The following is a 17,236-nucleotide window of genomic DNA, read 5'->3' as shown; positions in this document are numbered from 1 at the left end:
GCACTCCCTTGGAGAGAGTAGGCATTTGGCTATTTTAAAAGTTTTTCTCTTTCTGTTTTGTTTGTTCGCTTCATTGCATTTGAGTGCAATTGTAGTCTTTTCTTGGGCTTAACAAAAGCTACCTGGGGCTGTAGATGGTGAGAGGAAAGTTTTGTTTTGGTGTTTATTTTTGAACTACATGGGGAAGTACTATGACCTGGAGTTGCTTTGGAGGCAATGGAGAGTACTCAAATAGAGGGTGCAGTAGGAGGAGATGGTGGATGGGGAAGGATAAAGGTGAATAGTCAGGAGTAAGTCCTGCTTGGAAAAGAATTTTATTAGTGAGTGTTGAGTGAGATAAAAGTGGGCTAAATTACAGGTTAAAATATGGAATGAGTGGCATAAATTTCAAGTTTGAATTTTCATATTATTGGAAAAATCAGAGAAGAACAAAAAATATTCAGAAATGGGAATGTGAAGACAAAATATAAACGTTTACTTATTTGACATAGATTCTTTTTCTTTTTAACTTTTGAACCAATGGTGATTATTAGTGAGTTCCATGGTTTTTGTAAACATGATTGAAAAGTACTCTCACAGGATTTTCCTATGTTTTGTTTGAAAGAGTTTAAAATAGTCTACAAAGTTCTCCATGTTCATCTTGAAAACATAACAAACCTTTCAAAACAGCCATAATCAGGGCAAAAAAAAAATTGATGTTTTGTTTGCCTTTGTTTTGTTCTAGAGAACTTTACCTCAGTTACATGCAAGCGTCCTTCTCCTCCTCCAAAAATAGAAAGGAAATTTCCACCTTACAACGGTTTTCGTTCTGAGGAGAATTATCTCTGTAACTGCATAGACTTCAAGCCCACACCTCATCGGAAGAATTTCAAGAGGTTTATGGAAAAAGACAGGTGCTTGAGGAAACCATGATTTTAGTCTGATCTTTCCCAAACGTGTTTGGGGCTTATAACATAGTTCTTGTGACAAAACAGATGTCACGCAGCTCATCTAATTGTAAGTCCAGGGAGACATTATTATAGGCTTTTAATGAGGTTGATTAACATGCACGTATTAACAGGTTCTTACTTGAGTGCTTACTTTAATAAGTATCATCTGGAGGCCCCTAAAGTAATATTATCTCCAATATATGTTGCCTTTCCACATCTATCTATATATTTGCCTCCCAAAAACAGGAAAGATGTAGAGTAGGAGTTAGAAAGCTCTTTCTTAAAGGGTCAGATAGGAAATATTTTTGGCTTTGTGGGCCATACGGTGTCTGTCACAACCACTCAGATCTGCCTTTGTAGCGTGAAAGCACCACAGACAAAATGTAAATGATTGTGTGACTGTGTTCCAATAAGATTATTTCTATGGACACTGACATTCAAGTTTCATATAATTTTTACTTATCACAAAATATTACTCTTATTTTGATTTTGCCAACCGTTTCAAAATGTAAAAACCATTCTTGTCTCAAAAGTCATATAAAAACAGGTGGCCTGGTAGATTTGGCTCACTGACTGTGGTTTGCCAACCCCTGCTATAGAGATTTCAAGGATTTATAAATGTTTTTAAAAATGTTATTTGGTGATTAATGTTGTTTTCACTTGAGAAGTTGGTTGAGTTCAGTAACCATAGATTTCTCACTTGGCTGAATATAATTTTAAATGATGAACTTTCAGAAGTATTCCTAATAGACATGGAGAGAAACCTGCCTGTAAATCATACATGTAGAATGTAGACACTGACCTCGGCTACTTTTTGCTTCTGCAGGGAAAGCAGCCCCTGGAGAAAGAAGTCAGGGGAAAAGTGGTGGGGAAACATTGTAGATGCTTGAATAGGATGTGGGCTAAGGGTTACAGTCCTGTGTGAGGGAAATAATGGATCAGGAGATCCTGGGGAGAAACAGTGATAAAGGGAACGTGGTAAGTCTAGGAGAAGGAGAAGAAAAAGACATCCTGAATTTCATAAAATTGATTGAGGTCAGGTGCTGTTGTAGCACATTTGAAGGAGAAAGAACAGTAGTTGTGTTATATCTATAAAAGTGGTAAAAATCGATTAAGAATTATATAGAATGTCTTAAAGTCTGCCTTTGCTATGACATGATATCCTTTGTCTTTCTAGAAATAATCTTTTAAGGATTTTAGGATTCTATTCTTAAGTTTTAGATTTGATGCTTCTCAGGAATTGTCCCTGTACTTTTTAGAAATGCTAATTATGGTGCCTCCCCCCACCCAGACTGACTGAGATAGAAGCTCTGGGGAAGGGGCCCAACATTCTGAATTTTCTCAAGTCTTCCAGTGGATTCTGAGACACACCAGTGTTAGAGAACCACTGATTTTTATCACATAAGAGGGTTGCCAGCTTATACTCTGTCCTCCCTTATTGAGAACAGTGTTTAGGTGAGGTTCCAGGGTAGGACTTTTGATGGCTAACTGCTGTTTTTAAGGACAACTACCCGAAGGAGGTGGACAGGAAGTATGTCCCTATTATAAAAGGAGAGGGAATTTTTCTTATAAGTAAACAAGATGAAATATTATCCAGGGTGTTGCTTCTGGAACCCAGGGGAAAACCGTTCTTTGTGAGTAGTTGACTTAGTCCCTCTTTCTGTCTACACTGGGTAAACTTGCCCACAGAACACTGACTGTAGATGGTATTCCATGTTCTTGTCATTTTGTCTTGGCTGGAGAATGGTAGTATAGGTACAAATGTCTCTCATTTTGTTCTTTCTGTCCACTGCTCAATCTGTGTCAGGAATACACTTTCCTCAAGCTCTTCTCACACAGGGACCGTGTTTCCATAGTAACTAACACATTCAGCTGGAGACTTACACATGAGTTTGAGTAACCCAAGGTTTTGAAACTGTTAAGAACCTAAGGAAGATGATTTCACAAAGCATACAAAGAATAGCTTTTTAAAATACAAATAAACTGTGAATTGAGACATGAAATTGTATGACACATTGATTATATATATATTGCTATTAAAGATGTACTTGGTGCTATTGTTATGAGGTTAACGCTGATCTATGGGTCATTGGAGGGAATAGTTTCAGAATAAAGCATATGAGCTTTTGATGGATATAAAGGTCTTCTTTATTATCTGGGTAGATATCACTGCGGTAGCCTGCTGGGCAGATTGTCTAGTCTGAGGAGGGAGAACCAGGATAATATCTTTCTTGCTGAACCAGGCTGAATTAGTTACTCTGTTCTTTGTGTGCCCACAGTACTCTGTTGATTATATCTCTAATAATAATATTACTACTATTACTGATTACTCATAATAAGCCATTAGTGGTTACTATGTGCTATGTTACAACACAATCTAATTTAATTATCAAATCCTTGGAATGTAGATAATGTTATTGTACCCATTTTTACATGAGAAAACTGAGGCTCAGAGAGGCCATGCAACTTCCTCAAGGTCACACAGCTAATTTTTAGCTGAACTAGGAACTGAACCCAGGGAAATCTGACTTCTGGAATTTACCTGTCTTTTGACAGAACCTATATCTATACATATAACAGTGCCTCTTAATGACTTGTTTATGTAATTTGTGTGCTCCTCTTAGACCAAGAGCTCCTTGAGGGCAGGGGCCAGCTTTATTGCTTCCATAAGAGTGAGTGCTGGCTATATATTTGGGGATCAGTAGTTTGTCTAAGAAGAGAAGGAATGGATGAAGAAGTGAGCAAATAGAATAAATGTTCACTCATCCAGTTCTTAATCATGGATAGAAGAGACAGATGTCTTCTCACCAGGAGGGTTATTATACCAGACTTGTGCCAGTCATAACCATATAGTATCAAAAAATTCATGGTTTAATCTTCATCTCTGTCTTGTTACAGATATTGCCCATCTGCGGTCCCCACCAGTCATTTTTTTCCTTCTTTTAAAAATGTTTCCCCATTAACAAAAATAAGCCTTCATGTGTCTTCCAACCATAAGACTCTACAGCTGTAGATATATTTGAGGTTTTTAGTACGTGTATAGCCCTGGATGAGCCATTCATTATCTTAGTGAACAACTAGTTCTTGAATCCCTGCTGTGTGCCAAGCAGTGTTCTGGGTGTTTGTGATACATCAGTGAACAAAATAGACACCAAGGCCTGCCATCGTGGATCTTATATTCTAGTTCTGGGAGGTGGACCATCAATTAATACATAAGGAAATTATGAAGTATTTACAAGATGTTAAGTACTATGAAAAAAATAAAGAAGGTATTAAGTTGCTCTGGAAAGAATAAAGGCAGATTGGGAGTATGGGGTGAGGAACATTCCTGGTTGCAATTTTAAGTAGTATGGTCTTGATGGGCTTTACTGAGGAGAGGAAATGTGCTCCAGGCAAAAGGAATAGTCGGTGTAAAGGCCCTGAGAAGGAAGTGTGCTTGGGATGTGCAAGAAGCATCTGGGAGGCCGACATGGATGGAGTAGATGAGTAAAGAGCAGAGCACACAGAAAGGAGATAATAGTGTATGGGGGACTGGGTACACAGGGCTCTACAGACTGTTTAAGGATGCTTTTGACTTTGAGTGATAAGGAGGCCATTAGAAAATTTGAGCAGAGAAGTGACTTGAGCTGATTTTCTTCTCAAAAGAATCATTCCAATGTAGTGTTGAGAGCAGACTATAGATGGCAATGGTGGAAATTAAGATTGAGTAAGAAGCTACTGCAGTAGTCCAAGAGAAAAGTTTTGGTTGCTCAGATCTGGGTGAGTGCAGTGCAAGTGATGAAATTAATTAGTGGATCCTGGAATTATTTTGAGGGTAGGGCCAGTGGGATTCCTTGACAAACTGGATATGAAGTATGAAAGAAGTGAGGAGTTAAGATGATTCTCAAAATTTGGGCTTGAGCAACTGGAAGGGTGGAGTTGCCATCCACTGAGATTAGAAAGACTGGAGATAGGGTAGGTTTAGGGACAGGAGTAGAAGTTCAGTTTTAGAACGAGTTAAGTTTGGGATGTCTATTAGATATCAAATGGCAATACCAAGCAGGCAGTTGGATACATGTGTGAATGAGTATAGTGTTCAGAAGATAGGTGAATGTGGATGCCATCAGCATGTAGATGGTATTTAAAGCCATGATACCAAATTGTATTAAAGCCTTGAGATTGGATGAGATCACCAAGGGAGTGAATATACCTAGAGCAGAGCATGACCAAGGAATAAACTCTGGAACATCCCCCATTAGGAACTTGGGGAAAAAAGGAGGAACCAACATAGGAGACTAAAAAGGAGCAAACAAGGAGGTAGGAGCAAAAGCAAGACAATGCCGGATCCCGGAATCCAGTGAAGCAAGACTAACACTGAAGGAGTGATCATTTGTGCCAATTGCTGCTGATTGGTTAAGTTAGAGAGGCACAAAAAATTAAGCATTGGAATTGGCATTGTGGAGATCATTGTTGACCTCTACAAGAGCAGTTTATGTAGAGCAAACCTAATGGAAATGGATTCAAAAGAAAATGGGAGAAGAATTTGAGGTAATGATTTTAGATAACTCTGGGCTGTATGTAGAAAAAGTTAAGACATGGCTTCTGGACCTAGGAACTTATAATTTGTTTGGGGACAATGGGAATAAACACATTTTAAGATAACCATCCAAGAGTACAGGTCTATATAGAGCTAAATTGGGTGTGACCTTACAATTGATGCAGGAGGTATAAGTAGGTGGTCAGCTGGAGTATTGTGATAAAAAAGAATATTCTGGGAAGTTTGAGAAGTAGTTATTAGGGAAATATCTGAAAACATTTGCAGTGCTTCTCAAAGTATGCCCAGGGGACCACCTTATCAGAATCTTCTGGGGTGCTTATTAATAATTCAGGTTTCTGGAGATGTGAGCTAACTACTGAATCCCCCATATCTCTGGGGACTGGAATCTGGATTCTGTATATTTAACAAGCTCCCCAGGTGACTTTTATATACAATAAACTTTGTGAACTGCTAGTCTAAAAATTTTATTGAGTAGATTATATTCTCAATTGATGAGATCTCCAGAACACTAGATTTAGGTGAAAAAAAGGCATATTGAACGTGTGAAAAACCCACACTTAACATATACACTTATAAATTATAAGAAGTTAAATTTACAGCAATATTCCTTTTCCTGAAGTTAGACCTTCCTCAGTTGTTTCAGTGATATTTCAAGTATCTGAAATGTTATGGATTTTTTGTGTGAGAGGGGCTACCAAATCTATTTGTTATGTATAAATCCAATTATGTACCAGAGAAGACGATTGACAAGGCGTAGCTTCCCCCCACACTATATGAGGTCTGTCTGAAGCCTGGAAACTGGGTACAGAGAAAACAGCCATGCAGACCTGGCTGCTTTGCTCAGGCTGTTCTGGGGTGAGCCTTCCAAACTGCTGCACACCATCTCACATGGGGCCTCAAGCCTAGGAAACTTGGTGCCATCGTTTTTCAGCCCGGATCCTTGTACAATCTGAGAAAGGAGCAGAGAAAAGCACTTTTTGCCTCTGCAAATAAAAAATACTTGGTTTATTTTTTAAATCACTTTGAACACAAGGAAAGAATGATTTTCAGCATAGGAGACCCTGCAAGGGAAGACTTCTCTGCTTAGAACTGTGACAGAGGACATGGTTTGTTCTCCTGTGTACCTCCCTGGGTAATGATTTTAGTTATCAAAGACCTCTCCAAGGGTTTACTGTTTCTTAAAAAGTCCATCTTTCACTAGCTAATATCCGCAGACATGCTTCTGCTGACAGATCATAAATCAGTTTCTTCAGTGACCAGGAAATCAACTTTGGTAACTTTTAATTCTATAATTTGATCCTATCTTTAGTCTACTAGACTATTCTATTTATGCATAGAATTCTGAGTGCAAATTCCAATCAATACAGATCTCATAACAATTTTCCATAAACATTTATTGAATACTTACAATGTAAAAAGTATTATATTAGATAATGGTTAATAAGACAGTCTTTGTCCTTGGAAAACCGACTTGTAATGGCTTACAATACGAGTGATAAGCACTATTTTTTTAAAAAAAAGGTGAGTCTATCATATTTGTTAGAGCATTTGAAAAGGAAAAGTTAATTTTTCCCTTGAAGGAAGTTGGGGGGATGCTGGGGAGATGGAGGAGTGAGTCTGAGAGGGGAGGATATGGGCTGGAAGACAGAAAAGTAAAGGGCATGAGACAGTGAGTGGTGAATGGGGGAGGTAGCCCCAGATACTGGCAGAGACCAGGATTTCCCAGGCAGTAGGGCTAGGTGCTTGCTCTTCTTTCCAGCATGATTATTGTGATTGGTGACTAGCCTTGTCATTAGAGAACAGACTGTTAGTGCAGCTGGTTTGAGCAGTGTGTTTATGACATTTGTTTTGGGTTCATTTTCCCAATGTGTTACCCAGGACATGTAAAGAATCAGAGATATCTTAATATACTGAGAAAATTCCTCTGCATTTAGATTTACAAACTTAATTAGACGGTTGAACTCTTTCACTTTGGACAGTTTATGCTTACTATATTAAAGCCATATTATATTTTTTGCAGACTTTTAAAAACATAATATGTGGACGATTACCTGTATAATGCTGTAGCTCTCATTTCTCTTCCATTTAGCTATGGCTCCAAAAGCAATATACTCCATTTTTTTGCAAAACTAGTCACAGACAAATGTGTTGACTTCGACAGAAGGTTTGTTGTTTCATATTATCTCGGTGATGACACCATTTCAGTGTTTGAACCTATACAGAGGAATTCAGGTAAGAGATATACTCTTCACAGTATTTTCTTGAGAACATTTTAAGTGTCTCTTCATGTTGAAAATTAGGGAACATGATCTGATTTTGTAGCTTAGATTATCTACAATAAAGGCTTTATAAAAAAAAAAAACCAAACAATAGAGTTCTTTTTATAGATCTCTTAAATGGGAACCTAAACATTTAAAGTGATAGAAGTGGAAAAGTTATGGTTGGCTTAGGGCTGGGGGACCTGGAGTTACCTCCTTTTTGCCACTATCCCCACTTCTGCTGTGGCCTCTGAGGTACCTCTATGGAACCCAAGGTCTTCAAAATCATGGTCTGAGTACCACTAGTTTTACTTGTAGCCAGCAAGCCAAGAGGAAATCTGTATTCTTGGTAGTCCTACCTACAAAATTTTTGTTTGGCTGTAAGACAAGAATCCCAGATACACAAATTCAATTATCAGGGTCCATCTTTATCTGGTCCTTCTGTCTGTTGAGTTTGTTGCCAAGGTTCCAGGACTCAGGCCCACAGAATGCCTCTCTGCAATATGCTGTTACCACCGTCATTGCTGAGGAGAGCCATTGACTTACCCAGTCATGGCACTGTAGGATCCTGTTCTTTGTCTCAACATGTTTAGAACTTTTATCAGTGCTGAACACATGCATATGGGAAGAATAATCAGTGATGTGCTGGTTAATTGGCTCTTTGAAAAGATTTTAAAAGCCCTGATTTGTACTGTTTGCCAGTTTCTATCATGTGAATACCCCAACCATGGCCAATTTCAAGCAGCCAAGAGTTTAAAAACTGGCTTGCAGAATCTCTGAAAATTCAACTGTCAGCTTCTATGAGCTGGTATGAGCTAATTAGCACACCAATGAGTAATGAATAACTTGTATAACTAAGGCTCCAGAGTGATTTGAATAATGGATCAAATCTTAAAATATGAAATTGCATAGGGATGAATATGAGTCATGCTCTTACAGGTCAAAAATCAACTCTATACACTTAGAATGGGGAAGATGTGGCCAAACAAGTTGCAGCGTGTATGAAATAGAAATGGGTGATGGTAGGCAACAACAAGCTTACTAGTAATCATAGTGGCCATGATTGAGAACTTACTATTATCCTTACAAGGACTTTATGAGGTTAGGTTTTGTGTTAGTCCAGCTCCTCCAAGAAGCAAATGCCAAGACAGGATTAAATGTGCAAGAGATTTAATAGAGGGAATGCTGGTGTGGGAAAATGTGGAAGGAGCCAGAAGAGGCTGGGAGAGCTGTCAGACTGTAGTGCAGTTCTGATGCCTGTGAAGCACAGAGGGAAGGAAGAAAGAGGGAGTCTTAGACTACAGTGAAATTCTAAGAAAATTTCAACAAGGTTGACAGGGAGTCCTTGAGGCAAAATTGCTAGTTGGAGGAGTCCTTGTTTTGTAGGAGTGAGCCTTACTGTCCCTGCCTTGCTCACTCATCTGTTGGCAGCAGCCTGTGGGAAGAGTGACCTCAATACACACCTGAAGATTGATTTAAGAACACAGTAGCTGGGGCCTTCCATCAGTTATGTTCCCCACTATAGGCGACCTGAGAAGTACATTTTCAGGGCCTCCACACATCTGATTCCCATTTTACCAATAAGAATTCAGAGAGATTAAATAACTCCTAAAGATCAACCAGTGAGTGAGCAAATGACAGAGCTCAGAAGCCTGTGTCTTTTTACCACCTATCATTTCTGAGTGTGGTAGGAGGAGTGGGATGTACTGACCAAAAAGCTTATCTGGTCTCAGGCTATATTTATAGGTCTGTAGATTTCAGTTCAGTATCAGAAGATGCTGGAGTTCCCTGTTCAGCTCTACTGGCTACTTTCCAAGAGGTCAAAAAAATATTGTCTAGAAGAGAACAGATAAAAAGATGACAGTTCTGGAAAGTAAGAAATATGAGGCATTAGTAAAAGAAGCAAAGGGATTTTACCTGTAGGAAAAAAAGACTTAAGGGGACTCCCATAGTTATCTTTAAACACTTAAGCAATCTCCTTTACAGAAGTAGGGCATTTGCTACATAATCTGCATGTCAGATTAAGTATAAGACATCATCTGGGACAAATAGGTGGAAATAACCACAAGTGAGGAATTTTCTAACTGGTATTTTTCAAACATGCTCTAAAGATGAGTATCTTCCTGATGTTCCACACTCCCAGTATGCTGCTGGGCATATATAGGAGGTCCTTGCCAAGTGTTTATTGGACTGGGAAGGGAGTAGAGAGAGAGAAGAAAAGACTAGAATTACACACCATTTTTTCTCTCTTTTTTTTGTTTTTGTGAGATGGAATCTTGCTATGCTGCTCAGGCTGGTCTTGTACTGCTGGCCTCAAATGATCCTCGTGCCTCAGCCTCTTGTGTTGCTGGGATGGCAGGCACATGCCACCATGCCAAGCTTTGCTTTTTGTCTTGCACATCCTCACCTAGGAAGTCTTATTTCTTCATTCAGTGCCTCATTCTTCCCTTAAGTCCAAAAATAACAGGCAATATGAGTTCACAGGTAAATTATATGGTGGTCTGTGCTTGAAGATAAAGTAACTCTGAAGGCAAGTCAGATGGTTCTTTTAGGAATAAAGGCTGCTCATGAACTTTTCTATTGTTTTATAGGAATTACTGGTAGGATGTTCTTGAAAAGAAGTCACGTTAAGAAGCCTGGACAAGAAGTCTTAAAAGTGAACTATCTGAATATATCAAGGCCGAGGAGCTGTACATTGGAGTCACAGTGAATGTGAATCGTTACCTATTTCGTTTGCTCATTGCTGATAAGTATACCTTAAACTATATGGAGCAGAATATAGATAAGGTGAATTTACTTTGTATAATTCTTGACTTGCCTCTCAGCCCTCCGCAGTCTGTGTTTTTCTTTTTCTAGGGCGTTTTGTTCTTCATCTTGCCACCAGTTTTACATTGTGCATTCACACATGTGGGCATGAATAATGGATTCGTGTGACTTGGCCACATGTCCCATCACAGAGGCCAGGTTCTTGTCTACTCTGTTCACATGCTGGGTTCTCTTCTGCCCAGCATCACAGATTCCAGGCACAGGCAGGAGGCAGGGCCAGGGTTGAATCAAGTTTCCTGGGTTTTCTGCTGATGCTGACAATGTTTTCAGAAAGACATTCAACAACTATAGGAAAGGAAGAGAAATCTGGTGCCACACACTATGCCATCCCAGTTAATTGGCACAGGCCAACAGAGAAGGCCAAGACCTGAACAAATGGAAACCTCAAGGGAACTCAATAGTTGCTGGGTTTGCAACTTCCCATAACAGTAGCCACCTGAGGCCTAAATAAGGATTGAAGGATACACTGGCAACAGTGAGGTCAAAGAGTTTTTTTTTTTTGAAATAAGATAGCAGATGGGTACTGTTACTGCAAGTGCCATTATGGCAATGCTGTTCAGTAAAAATAACATACTGATAGAATCTTGATTTTAAATGTGGACTAGTTCAGTGTACAAACATGTTTATTTGGGAGTCATTGCCTAATGTGGAAAAATCTATCTGGAAAATTTTATTTTAAAAGTTTACCTATAAGTGATAATATTTATGTGCCATTTATATACATACAGTGCCAATTTTGTCTCATTTATATATAAAATGGCTGGGGTTAAGTTGCTAAGATCGATGTTTCTGTGTACATCACATCGTTCATATCAGTTTGGGTCCTCTGAGAAGCAGACGCCAAGACAGAATGAGAAGTGTGAGAGATGTCATGGTGGAAATTTCTGAGAAGGTTAAAAGGGGAGGGGGCAGGAGTGAGCAGGGGGGACCTTCAGACCTGGAGGCAGGTTGAACCCCTGTGGAAGGAGAGGGAAAGGAAGGAGGGGTGGGTAGGGAGAGCCTCAGCTGACAGCACAGCTCTGAGAAAGTCTCAACCAGGCCGATGGGGAGCCCCACAGCATAGATTGTCCATCAGAGAGGTCCCCTGTCAGGCAGGAATGGCCTGGTTCTAGTCCCCCTGCTGTGCTGTGTCATTGGGTGGGAACAGCCTGGGGAGAGGGTGGCCCCAGCAGCGACATTGCCTGTGAACTCTGTGTGAATCTGGAAGGTATGGCAGCTTGATTCTGTCAGCCAACAATGATCTTCTCCACAGGGTCTCTCTTTACAGGAGGCCTGAGAAGCACCCTCCATGGCTGCCATGCCATCTCTCCATTTGTAGTCTTAGGGATTCAGGTTATCATAAAACCTTGAACCAGCAGCTATTCAAAAACACTGAATTTAGACGAGAAACTCAGTCATTGGGAGTTTAGATTTCTGGAGAGCAGCAGGCCTGGCTTGGGAAACTGACTCCACATTCATAGCTGAGGGACCTTAGATATGTATTTTTCCTGAGCTTCAGTCTCTTCATCTTACAGTGCCTATGTGATAGAATTGCTATGAAGATTAGATGTGATAATGTGTATGAAGTGCTGAGCTAACCATGAGGCCTATGGTAAGCTCAATCAGTGTTGCTATTGTAAATTAGAGATCTATTTCCAATCAGAGGTTGGGCCTATACCTTGATATAAAATGTATATAGCATAAATATAAGATATAAAGTTTTTTCTTTCCTTTGGGGGCAATAAAAGCAGGGTACAACATTATCTGGAATCAGCATCCCAAGTGAAAACTGCGTTATTTTAAAACTGCCCTTAACAAAGACATTCTAAGCAGAGAAAGATTGCTATACTATTTAATATCAGCCTGAGGAATCTTTTCAAAAGAGCTAATAGATCCTGTCATGGAAATAGATGAAAGGAAATGCAAAAAAGTGGGAGGAGTAGGGGTCTGCGATAGGTACCAAACCACCTGGATCATTTTCTGGTGGGAGAGAGGGATCTTTAGACTAAATTGCCATCAATATTTTTATTTTAAAATTTAATCTTCTCATTTTTGGTCTCTTAGCTATAATTATTTACGACCTTATGTTTCACTGGATGCAAGAAGTATTCTTACCAAGTCAAAAAGCTAGTCACAGTATAAGAGACAGGAATAGTGGACAGCCCAGAGAATGACTGTGTGAGGGTTAGGGTGCCTGCGTGGATCTTTGATACCCAGCCTTGCTCTCATCAGTGCGTTGCCTAATGGACAACAGTTCCAGGGGGACCCCATTCTAAAGATCTAGAGAAAATGGAGGGCTACTTATCCAGTTTTGAATCCCCATTTTCTCCATTAGGATCTCCCAACATATTGGGCCAATATCCAAGGGTTATAGGGAGGAGGCTGAGACGGAAGCAGGGGTTGTTTTCTGATCTCTGTGGCCTGGTGTTCCTTAAGCTCATTTCCCTCAGAGCTGGGGCCTATGCTGATATCAGCTGTTGTCCGGAAGTTTTAACTGAGGAGATACAAAGCTAGTCCTGCCTTCTTGGCGTTGGTTTCTTTGCAAAGACCAACCTGCTAACTTCATGTTCACAGTGTGAAGTCCCTTTGTTGGCCATCAGCCAGATGGGGCTCCTGAACTGTTAGGAGTATTTAAATATGTTCTTCCTTTCATTTCCCCCTTACAGTATCCTTTCAGTAACCTCAGACTTGCCCTACAAAAGCTGAAGCAAGAAGAAGGAAAATTCAGAGAGCTCAAGCAGGTATTTAAAGCTGCTGACTGTAAGCACACAAAGATGGTGGATTATAATACATTCAGGTAAGCCATATTCTGCTAACAATCATCTGTTTTCCCCTGAAGGTTGTCCAAAGAACAGAAAGAACTATTTCTTTCCTAATCAGTTAACTATTTTTTATTAGGAATTGGCATTTCTTTGAGTTTGTATTATTTTGTGGTCAAGTTTTGGCCACTAATACTCTAGTAAATGTTATGAATTTACATATAAAAGGAGTTTGTACATGGGAACAGAGGGACAAGAACATAGAAAGTCAGCTGGTCATATTGTCTTATGAATCAGGAGGTTGAAGGATCAGCAGAATGCCAGGAATGGTGCATCTGGGTGAGAAAGACAGAAAAAAGCACCACTAAGAGCACTTTCTCCCCACCAAAATCTGGGGGACAAAGGAGGGACATCTCCAGGAACGTGATGAAGTTGGAAAATAGTAAAAACTTCACCGATTATCAGAACAAAGGTGATATGTATGCATCTGTGTATACATGTGCTTACACACATATGTGTATTCTGAAAGACATGAAAATATAGGAATCGAGGGAAAAATATATGACAGTAGTTGGAAATATTATAACAAATCATGATTAAGATTTTCTCTAAGGTGAAGCTGAATTCTGGGACTATCCAGTGGCTGACCGAGGCAAATTTCCAAACAGCAGAAATGCAGGGAAATTCAAATTCAGGGTCTAGTACAATTGTGAGATTCTTAGGCTGAAAACAAAGTGAATGGAGCATTTAGGAGAATAAATTATATCATGGATGGAGGACAAAGGGGATTTTCTCTTTAGGCTGAGAATTCTGGCTCCTGACAACGATAGGGGCTGAAAGCTATATAGTAAACTCCACTTGAAGCAGTCAAGTTATGGGCTGAGAAATGAGGAAGTCAGCCCAGGAGAGGGTAGCAGGGAGGTCTTTCCAACTTTGTGTCTGCAGTCGCCTATTGCATCACTACCTGGTGACCTGGAGCCCACCATTAGGCCCAGAGTGTCCCAAGAGCTCATTTGTTGTTTTAACAAAGCTCTTTTATGTCTACAAAATGTTCTTTGGAGAGAAGTAGTCAGAGGACATATTTTTATTGTTTAGAATTCCCAACCTTCTGGGATCAATAAGAATTTATAGTTCTTTGTTATTGTTCATAGTCACATACACATGTTCATAGTGTTTTGGAAAATAAATGGAGACAGTAAAGAGCAGCGACAATTACACAGGCCATGGACTAATGAAAAGCAGTGGAGGAGAAAGCAAGAAATTTCCATCAGAAATGAGGGAGTGGTTTCGTTTTATTATTTGTGTCCTTTTACAAAAGCATCCATTTTTCCAATACACACAAAATCTATTGGAAACACTTCAGTGAGTTTATAGGGCTTTTTGGGAAGCACTTAGGCCAGGCAGGCAATCCAAGGAGGAAAAGTTGCTTTGCAGATGAAGGCCTGACCCTAATTGTGGGTGGGATAAAGGGCCACTATGCTGTGATTGGAGGGGTGGCCTCAAGGAGCTGCATGCTCAAAAAGAAGGACCCCCCCGTCCCAGAAATTCCTTAAAATGAAACTCAGATCAGGTTTTGCCTGGCTTGAAAAATCCTTCAGTGGTTTGCCATTGTCCTCACAATAAGATCCAAACATCTGACTGCAGCCAGAAAGGCCTTGAGTGATATGAGTCTGTTTGTATTTCTAGTGTCATCACCTCTTTTTCTGCAGCCCTGCCTTTTGGCCTCACTGACTGTCTTTCGGTTTCTCAAACCCGTCAAGCTCTTTCCTGCCTCTGAGCCTATGCACACCAAGTTCCCTCTGCCTGAAATGCAGTCACCACCATCCTCTGCATGGCACACCCTAGGACTCATGTCAAATGTCAGCTCCCAGAGGGGCTTTCATTCAGAGAGGCTTTCTAGATCCTATCTAGAGTAGATCACCTGCTGTTATTCTTAGCCACTTGTTTATATTTTTCACAGCACCTAGCACAACTTGCAGTTATTTTATTTAGAGATCTGTTTACTTGGGGGTGGGGTGTCTATGGGTATGTGTTGTGTGTGTCTTCTCCTATTCGAATGTGAGCTTTCTGAGGCAGGGAGCTCAATGGTCTTGTTCCCTGCAGCATCCCCTACTGCTGGGCTCAATACATATAGTTACTAAAGGAGATAATGAACAACTAGAGTTGTTCCTGGGGGTTCTAGTTTGGAGGTGATGGCATAGCCTTCAAATGAGAGCATAGACCAAGAGTCTAGATGTCTCAATCCATATGACATGCTTGGTGCCGTGTGCTGAGCCCTCTGTGCTTGGGGCTGCTCATTTGTGCTCAGCCCACAAATGGTCCCTGCACCTTGTCTTCAGCCCCATTTTATGCTTTTTGAACTCTTTCCTGAGCAAAGAAAAAGGAACTACATAGCCCGTGTCTACCACATCATACCCTAATTCAATTCTTTGCTCAGTGCTTTTACCAGCTAATATTTTCCTTTCATTATGTATGTGTATGTGTGTGTGTGTTTGTGTGTGTGTGTGTGTGTATTCTGACTCTCCTCATCAGAATATAACCTCTTTGAGGGCAGGGACCTTCACTTTCTTGTTTTCTGCTTTAGCCTTATGACTTATTTCAGTGTCTAGCAAACAATAGGGTGTTAATAAATACTAGTTGAATGGGTACATTGTTTTTGTTTAGTGTTTAATATGCCTCAGATGAAATCCACTGAGATAATTCTCTGCTTTTGTGTCTTTTGTGTTCCACCTTCTCTTTTTTCTTTTCTTTTCTCCTTCCTTCCTTCCTTCCTTCCTCTTTTTTTCTTTTTTTTAATTATACTTTAAGTTCTGGGGTACATGTGCAGAACGTGCAGGTTTGTTACATAGGTATACACGTGCCATGGTGGTTTGCTGCACCCATCAACCCGTCATCTACATTAGGTATTTCTCCTGATGCTATCCCTCCCCTAAGTCCCGACACTCCAACAGGCCCTGGTGTATGATGTTCCCCTCCCTGTGTACATGTGTTCTGAATGGGTACATTTTATCTAGCCCTCACTGCTTTGGCTCTGACCTGTAGGCTGGTTGTGTCCGTTAGTTCCTCAAGCTCAGACCTTTCTCCTAAGCTATAAACCTGGAAACATGAATACCTCTGGGACATTTCCCCCTTGCATGTCTCTTAGGCATCCCAAAAATAACTTTCCCTAAATTGACCTCATTTTCTTCTTTCATAAAGTAGCAGCTAGGAGACTGTATCCTGATTAAGGCCATCATTGGCATCCCCAAGAGCCCAGACCAGGTGTTGGCTTTCTGTCTCCCCTCTCCCCTCTCTCGACCTCTGCCACTCACCCTTTGGAATTATACTTCTTGAACTACCTCTGGGAACTTTCCCTTCTTTCCATCTCCAGCTTCACGGTTGTAGTTCAGCTTTTCATCACTGTTTACTTGGACCCTCTGGAGAGCAGTGTAACTGATCTCTTTTTCTTAACTCTCATCCTCTAAAGTTTTGCCAGAGTGACCTTCCTAAACTCTGATCGGATCATTCCCCTGCTCTTAACCCTGCATCAGTGTGTCACGTGAGTTTGCCTACCTTTTTCTCCATATTTCCATCTCACTAGAAGAATACTTTTGTAGAAGCCACCATGTATTGAGCACTTGCTGGGGGCTAAGCATGGTGCTAAATGCTTTACACCTACTATTCACTGGTAGCCTCCTGTCAAATTGTTACTTGTTTGCTTCCCTGCCTCCACATCAGCTCTTGCCAAATGCAATAGATGTTTGCTGAATAATTTAATGAATGATCCTATTTCTCAAGGAACGTTCAGTCTAAAGCTTGCAGCAATCAAGTAAATAATTGATTTCCTTGCACAAGGGAAGGGCCATCTGGCTCTTACTTAGGGAAGTAAGGAGAAGCTAAGCCTGATCCTCACTAGCCAAGTAACTTGGGCAACTCACTTCACCTACCTGTAACTCACTCTTTTGTTCA

The 17,236-nt window shown here is 40.3% G+C and overlaps 1 pseudogene; it reads left to right on the top strand.

Annotated features, from left to right (window-relative positions):
- Nucleotides 1-17,236, top strand: part of LOC100607680 — a 137,880-nt pseudogene that overhangs the window by 94,176 nt on the left and 26,468 nt on the right.

This window comes from Nomascus leucogenys, chromosome 15, assembly GCF_006542625.1.
Source record: "Nomascus leucogenys isolate Asia chromosome 15, Asia_NLE_v1, whole genome shotgun sequence".
Classification (NCBI taxonomy): domain Eukaryota; kingdom Metazoa; phylum Chordata; class Mammalia; order Primates; family Hylobatidae; genus Nomascus; species Nomascus leucogenys.
This window is presented reverse-complemented; position numbering and strand designations above follow the sequence as displayed.